This window comes from Cnephaeus nilssonii, assembly GCF_951640355.1.
Source record: "Cnephaeus nilssonii genome assembly, chromosome: 4".
In the NCBI taxonomy this organism is placed as follows: domain Eukaryota; kingdom Metazoa; phylum Chordata; class Mammalia; order Chiroptera; family Vespertilionidae; genus Cnephaeus; species Cnephaeus nilssonii.
In genome coordinates this window covers 68,138,060-68,146,202 of record NC_137075.1, presented here as the reverse complement: position 1 = coordinate 68,146,202, position 8,143 = coordinate 68,138,060, and the positions used below count along the sequence as shown (strand labels likewise).

At 47.3% G+C, this 8,143-nt stretch overlaps 1 pseudogene across 1 annotated transcript; it reads left to right on the top strand.

Annotated features, from left to right (window-relative positions):
• Positions 1 to 663: 663 nt before the first annotated feature.
• LOC307098491 (large ribosomal subunit protein eL32-like) lies at positions 664 to 1,108 on the top strand (annotated as a pseudogene). The gene has a single exon. The product of its transcript is annotated as a large ribosomal subunit protein eL32-like (transcript).
• Positions 1,109 to 8,143: the final 7,035 nt, after the last annotated feature.

The window sequence follows — 8,143 nt, the reverse complement described above, 5'->3', positions numbered from 1 at the left end:
CATGTTTCCCCCTAAATTTCATACTGGGAGTAGGATCTGAAATGGATTTGTGGGGCTCCTAAGAAGCAGGATGAGAGGCAAATGGGAGAAGAGAAACCCACTGTGGAAGGCAATAGCCAAGCAGATGGATGTGGGGAGAAGGAAGCTCATGGTGAGTCTGGCTTCTGCCAGTGTGTCTTCTCTGCCAAGCTTCCAGTGGAACAACTGGCAGAGCACACCGAACAAAAACCATCCAGAGCTAGAAGAAGTTCCAGCGCAGGCTGGGAGGACCTGCCAAGCAATGCATTGCCAAATCAAGGCCGGAAATGATCTTGACAGATTGAATGAAGTGAATAAGATGAAATCCAAAAGAACTAAACCCAAGGTCATGCATTGGGTTCCAATACCCTATAGTGCAAATTATTGAATAAGATAAGCTAACTTGAAAGCAGAAAATGCTTTCTACTTCCCTTCTGAAGTGGCAGCCAATCAAAAGGCAGCTTGATGTAGGCTCTCTCATTATATCTCACAACAACAGATGAAAATCTAAAACTCAGAAAAGCTAAGAGTACCAGATCAGGAGTTGGGAATCCCTACTCTGTCCCACTCTATATAAGCTGTGAACCACTCGACTTCTCTGGGCCTCAGTTTTCTTTCTTGGAAAATTAGTGGGTTGGTCTCTTCCTTGGCACTGCCTATGGAGGTGGCAGCCATCTCCTACTCAGCACCATGGCTGCCCTCAGACACCTAGTGAAACCCAAGATTGTCAAAAAGAAGACCAAGAAGTTCATCCGGCACCAATCAGACCTATATGTCAAAATTAAGTGGAATTGGAGGAAACCCAGAGGCGTTGACAACAGAGTGTACAGAAGATTCAATGGCCAGATCTTGATGCCCAACATTGGTTATTGGAACAAAAAAAACCCCACAATACACATGCTGCCCAGTAGCGTTCAGAAGATCCTGGTCCACAGTGTCAAGGAGCTAGAAGTGCAATAAATCTCACTGTGCTGAGATTGCTCACAATGTCTCCCCGAAGAACCACAAAGACATTGTGGAAAGAGCAGCTCAGCTGGCTATCAGAGTCACCGATCTCAAGGCCTGGCTGCACAGTGAAGAAAATGAATAGATGGATTGTGTGCACTTTGTATTTGTGTTAATAAAACCATAGAATTCTGCCTTGTGGCAAGAAAAAAGGAAGGAAGGAAGAAAAGAAGGAAAGAAGGAAGGAAGGAAGGAAGGAAGGAAGGAAGGAAGGAAGGAAGGAAGGAAGGAAGGAAGGAAGGAAGGAAGAAAAGAAACTGGTGGATTGAACTACTAGATAATTCTTTGGTTTATTTTAACCTTAACATATCTCGTTTTAGCCAAGTCAAGAAGACTTGATCATTTTAGTTGACTGTAAGTTCAGTAAGGGCAAATAGTAATGGATGCAGACTTAGGGTATATAGGACTAAAGTGGTCGTTTAAGACAAGGCAATAGTCCAGCTGACCTCAATTTCTGGGAAGACCTCTTTATAGTAGTCATTTAGGGGATAGGGCATATTTTGAGGGGTTTATAAGAATACTAGGGTCTGTCCAGAGAAAACTCTTCTGTACTGTGACAGATCGTATTTGAATTTGGAAATGCTGAGAAACTGGAAATATTTACTCTCAAGAAGAAAATCCTGAAAAGAAACATAATAGCTATAATTCCAATATCTGACAGGCTACAGCTCAAAAGATGAATCAGGATTATCCTGAGCTCTAATTTCTGGCAGACAAAGTGGGTTAACTTAAGCCAAACATATGAATCTGCCACAGCGGAGCCAGGAGCCCCATTATGCAGCGAGGAGAGGCTATTGCCAGCACCCAGGGACCAGCTTGGGGAAGGCATAACTGAAACCTGATGCATTCCAAGATCTCTTCTACTAGTAATTCTGAGACCTGAGGGTTCAAATCAAGGAAGGAGCAGAAGGGACTGAAGATAAATGAGAGGAGCAGGGTAAAGGGAGGTAAAGGGGAGAGAGGGCCTGGCTGCAGGCAGTGATATTAGACCAATTAGCAAGTGAGCAAGAGGCGACAAGGCCAGAGGACTGTCCCATACAACCTGAATGAGGGGCAACTGATTAGGGTGGGAGGGATGGATCAGCAGAGATCAGTGGCTTCCAGTTTCTGTTGGTTTTGTTGGATTGTTGGACCCCAGAGAGCGGGGATCTTGTTTAGATCTTTCTGCTTCCCCATCAGTTAGCTCCTGGCACCACTTCAGACACACCACTGGTGCTCAATAAACATCTTGTCAAGTGCTTGCACGAATGGACAAAGGAACAGCTGGGGTTCAATAAACAATTCTTGACTCAATTAATTAATAACTTAATGGAAAATTGACTCACACTTTCATTCTGATTTCAGGAGGGTGAACCTATGAGAAAGGAAGCTCACAGCGGAGACAGAGATGGAGGTGATAAAAACTAAGGAAGCAAGAAACATGTTGCAGGAAGGAAAAGAGAGAAATGAGAAGGAAAAACAAAATGCAAATAAAGATCAGTGACAGAGGACCATCAATACTGGCTTCCAGGAATGACCATCCATCCATCCATCCATCCATCCATCCATGAATTCATTCCATTATTCATTTTTTTCATTCCTTTGACCAGCCTTTTTCAAGGGCCTACTATCATTCCAGCTTGTTCTAGGGACTGCCTAAGACACCATGAGGCATAAAATCCAGCTGCTGCTTCTAATGCCTATACCAGAGGCTCATTAAAAAACTCAATATAGACAGATATAGATATAGATATAGATATAGATATATAGATATAGATATATAGATAGATATAATATATAGATATAGAATGCATGAGGGCTCAGCATCATACACCAACCCTATAGTTTCCTAGGCCACCAGGGGCTGAATTGGAGGAGAGCTCTAGGAGTACTATTTAAAAAAAATTTCTCTGGCTGCCTCTTATTCATTCTGTGGCACCTCAAATTCTCCCCTTATAGTTCTGAGAGTTCCCAGTGGGTGATACACTATTTATCGAGGCCTCAGGGAACCTGAAAGCAGCCTTCTCACCTGCTCTGCCTTGCTGAGCTCAGGTTTTCAGCCATTGTCTGTGGCATGTGCAGTAGCCACAGAGGGTGCCTGCCAAAGCCTGGTGCCCTGGGCACCCCCAAGGACCCTGCTGCTGCTGGTGTTCTCCAGGACTTGTGCTGAAGCCGCTCATGTCCAACATCTGCCCACGCCCCATACCTGCCCATGCCCCAAACCTGGCATAGGTATCCAGAGAGACACTCTCCCTCTTCCCACTGAGGCAGAAGTTGCAGGTCCTAAAGCAGTAGCTATCTTAGACCATTGGCAACTACCACCATCATTGTGAAGGTAATCTTTTATATATTTTTTGTAGCTCGTCCATCAATAAGGGTTCAGACATCAATCCAATGGGGCTGGGCAAGGTCATTCTGAGTCACAAAATCCATTTTCTTACTCCCACACCATGGGCCATTGCCCTTAATTCTAACTCTGTGACTCCCTTCTCTCTTCTCTCGGAATAAATTCCTTCCCAGGGGATCCTGGGAAATAGACCACTACTGTTGGCCTCCCCACAGTCCACCAAACTGGAATGATCCCACTCTCAAGAGACCAAATGAGTTATAGAGAAAGTTGTCTAGGTCCTAAATGGTGTGCAGCCTGGAACACTGGGTTGAAGATTCTGGGGCCTTATTTAAGCTTAGCAGGACAGAGCACAGTGCAGTGATTAATTATGGATTAATTCACATGCATTGGAAGCATAGGGACACCACATGTGCCACATCTACACCCTCCCTGACCCAGGTCACTGTTTGCCTTAGAAGAAGAATAAGTGGGTAGGAAGGGAAGGGGCTTAAGATTTGCTTATACAAATATTTAATAGTGGTTCTCTCATTATATCTCACAACAACAGGTGAAAATCTAAAACTCAGAAAAGCTAAGTGATTTACTTAAAAACAGACAGCTCTAAATGGCAGAGTCAGGACCCACACCCAGGTTTATCAGACTCCAGAAGCCATGCTTGATCCACCATCCCACGTGGTCTCCTAGTGCGTAGGCTGAAATGGGATAGACCACAGGATCACTGCGGGAGGTGATAAGGACTTGGGTCTTATCCCAGATAGAGCTTTATTCAAGCCCCACACATAAGCAGGCATTTCAGTAACTTACCCTGGCAATGATGGCTGACAATGATAAAGACTGTGGGGATGTTACCCAGGTCCCCTTCCTCAGAAAGGGTTGGACTTCACAGCAGTGGAGAAAGGGTTGGTTGCCCCCAAAGGTATTTTTATATGTGATAGAGTTCAGACTGACTCCTGATCATTTCAAAATGCACATATTCATCAGCATTCTCCAAGCCCCACAGGAGACTCGGCCAGGAGATTCACCCAGATGCTTTTCTTAAATGCAGACTCTGTCTTTGTTCTCCTCGCTGACACCAACCACAGAGGGCTGGTCACCTTTGCTTCCGGCTGCCCCTGACCGTCAAGGGCTGGATTGTGTGCCTACAGCTTTCCCGTGGCATTTTCCAGTTTAATAAAATATGACACACATATGCTTCAGTTCCACGTTTATGTACATCCAATTGTAGGCGCTCCGATTAAGGAGTGTTAAGTTTCCAGGAGAGGTGGTAGAGTCCGCTCCTGTGTCTGCCCAACTCCATGGCACACCCCTAGCAATCCCCCCTTCCCTTGTTCCACATTCCTCTCAGTGCAGGAAGTGGAGTTCCAACCAGGTTGGCTACTTTCTTGGATCAGCAATGGATCATCGCTGATGTACTGAGCCCTGAGCCCGGTGCTGATCACTGTGGAGAAGACAAGAAAAGATGGCATTCACAGGCCTGGTATATTGGGCCTGCTCTGCTCATGTTCTCTGGGATTTGTGCTGAAACCACTTATGTCCAAGGCCTGCTTATGCCCCACATAGGTTCTCTGCTGACCTCTAAGAGATGAGGAAACCACCCAGGCATAGCCACACCCTGTAGCATTTTCAGGGGAAAGAGAGAGGGGGTGGGGGTGGGGGTGGGGGTGGGGAGAGAAATGGAAAAGTCAGAGGTAAATGTAGACCTGCATTTTCAGGGAAGACTTCATGAAAGGTGTCAGGGGAGGGAGTACTTTGGTAAGTCCCTGAAGTGGACTCTGCCCTACTGTCCAGGCCTTCTGACACCTGCGAGCAGGGCAGAGGGCCATCGGGCTGCTTTGGATCCTGACCTAATGAATCCTCATGCAAGGAAATGGAAGTGCCAACTCAAAAATCAAAAGTGATGAGAAGTATGAAACCAAGGCTCAGTGTTTTTTGTCTGCAAAGGCCATTTGGCCGACTGGCTGGTCTGCAGGCTGGGTGCTGCCAGCACGGAAAGGCCATGGCCGGAGTGAGTTGAGGCTGGCAGATGACAGCCACCCAGGGCCTGGGGACAGGAGCATCTCTGCTCACCATCTGCCACGCTCCTTCCCCCTCCTCAGTCAGATGGGGAAGAGCCTTGGCTTTTGGCTAGGAACCACAGGGTGCCACCTCCTCCCCAGCTTCACACCAAGAAGCAGGAAAGCAATGACAGATGCTCACTGAAGGCTCTGGGGGTGGGGTGAGGTGGGAGGGCAGAGCTTGGATGAAAGCCACAAGTCTGTGCCTGCTAGGAGAGGGGCAGCTGGGGCAGGAGCAGAGCAGCCAGCCTGGACCCAGGAAGCCAATGGGAAGAGGCCCTGGGGCAGTACAGGAATCCTAGAGCCTTAGCAGAAAGGAGCTTTAACAATGCTGTACTTCAATCCCTGCTCCCATTTTACAGGTGAGGGGACCAAGACCGAACAACACGTGCTTGTAAGCAGCAAAGTGGGATCTACAAGCTATGTGTTCTGATTCTCAGCCCAGGCCTCTTTCCACCAACAAATGCATGCCTTACATAGAAGGCTTTTGTCCATGGGGCATGTGTCAATCAGTAAAAATGGATGGAATAGTAGTCCCTATGTCAGGGGTTGTTTTGAAAGTTAAATGAATAACTACAGAATAAGCTTTCCCAGAAGTGGGTTTCATCACTCGGGCCACCCTGTTGCTCTTCTTTGTTGGTTCAGACTGACTAATTGATTTTTTCATGGATGAAAGAGTGCTCTGACTGGTCATTGATCGGCTCAGCATAAAGACCTCTGCCTTTGTATCCGCCAAGAGAAAGGGGATGATATGTGGCTGACTATACACACCCATCCTCCACCTATATCATCCTATTCCTATAGCCTCCATCTTCTTTTCATATGTATAAGACCTTGTCCTGCAGACAAGCTCAGAAACAAACAAAACAAAACAAAACAAAACAGGCACCTTCCAATGCCTTCCCCTCCGTCCCCAAGACCAGGGAGAGGGGGGCAGGTGGCCCGGAAAGCCATCTCAGGGGCCTGCCCTCTGTGCCCTTGGCCTCAAGAGCTGCAGGAGACAACACCAATTGCCTGGTGGCTGCCTCCACCTCAAGGCCACAGGTCCCCACCTGAAAGCATCGTCTTCCACACCTACAGGCTCCCTTTCTCGATTATATTGATAGCGACAGGATCACATAGTGAATGAGAATTCAGGGTATGGGAGCCAGGATGCTGGGTTCACGTTTCAGCTCTACCATTTACTTGTAGGTGACATTGGGCTGGTTACTTAGTATCTCTATATCTCAGTTTCCCTGACTGTAAAACGGGGGAAAATGATACCTGCCTTAGAGGATTGTTGGGAGAATTCACCAGTTAATATGCTATGTATACCTCTTAAGCACCACCAGACAGGTGTGAGCTCCCAGTATTAGCATTCCGTGCCCACAGGCACCACCCTTACTTTTCCTAAGCCCACAGTGCAGGGCAGGCATGGCTCCGGTCAGGCTGGGCCAGGACTCTGTGCCCCACACATGCTTTATGCTTCCAACTTTGCCTTCGCTTATGCCAGGGCCTCCACCTTCCTCTCCACCCCACTTCCCTCCGGCCCCGGTTGACCTCTGCTGAGAATGGGCGCAGCAACTCCGCCTTTCTCAGGGCCACCTTCTGGCTTTTGTAATGAGGAAGAACTTGCTTTTCAAAACATTTTTCCCCCCAGAACCCTGGAATTTAACTGTCGACCATTGAGTCAGCTCTCCTAATCGGGTCAGTCAATGCAGACAGTCAGGCCCTCTTCCTCTTTCCTACACTTAATGTTTAAAGTCGCTAGTCAGCTTTCAAGAATCACTATTTAAAGTGAATGACAAGCCTGGCTTGTGTGTCTCAGTGGCTCAGCATCAACCCAGGAACCAAGAGGTTGTCAGTTCGATTCCCAGTTAGGGCACATGCCTGGGTTGTGAGCTTGATTCCCAGGAGGGGTGTGTATAGGAGGCAGCTGATCAATATTTCTATCTTTCTATCCCTTTCCCTTCCCCTCTCTCTAAAAATCAATAAAAACATTTTTTTTTTAAGTGAATGACAACATTTTCTCCCTAGCAAAGGCCCAAGGCACCGGTCAAGCATCTCAGTTTGGTGGATTTTCCAGGATACATTGAGAATTGTTCGATAAAGACAGACCTATTGGTCAGTTGCTCAGCTGGGTGACTGACAGCCCTTCCAATGAGCTGGGCACAAGGCCCTGGGCCCAGCTCACAGGTGCCAGGCCTACCGCACCCAGAGAACGTGAATCTCAACTTCTTTGAGCCCTCCGCCCTAGTTTCTTGGATCTGCCTTCAGTTTCCCCTCTTCCTGGGCACACTTAAACCCAAACTGGCTCCTGCAAAGAACCCGCTGGGGTCCTGCTTCCTCAGGGCTGGAAAACCAGCTCTCACAAGTGCTGGTGAAGTCTTGATGGATTCTGCTTGGCAGGGGGACAGTGGCCCAGTTCCCCAATCGATACTGCTCAGTGGAGGCCTTTTCAGAACAGCCAAAGGAAAATAGAAAGCGTTGTTTGCTTAGTAAATGAATCTTTGCTGGATGGGGACTGTATTTCCTTCTTCTTCTCTTAGTTACCTGTCAGCTACTCTAGCTTCTCTTTCCTCCCCCCACTTTCCCTTTCTTCTCTCTCAACACAGTAAAGGTATTGTATGTTCTACAGCAACAAAATAATTTTTGGAAGATGTAGAAAATAAATAAGTGAATACATGGATGGATGGATGGATGGATGGATGGATGAGTGGGTCACAGCAAACCGTGGTGCTTGAGCTGGTCTGCCCCC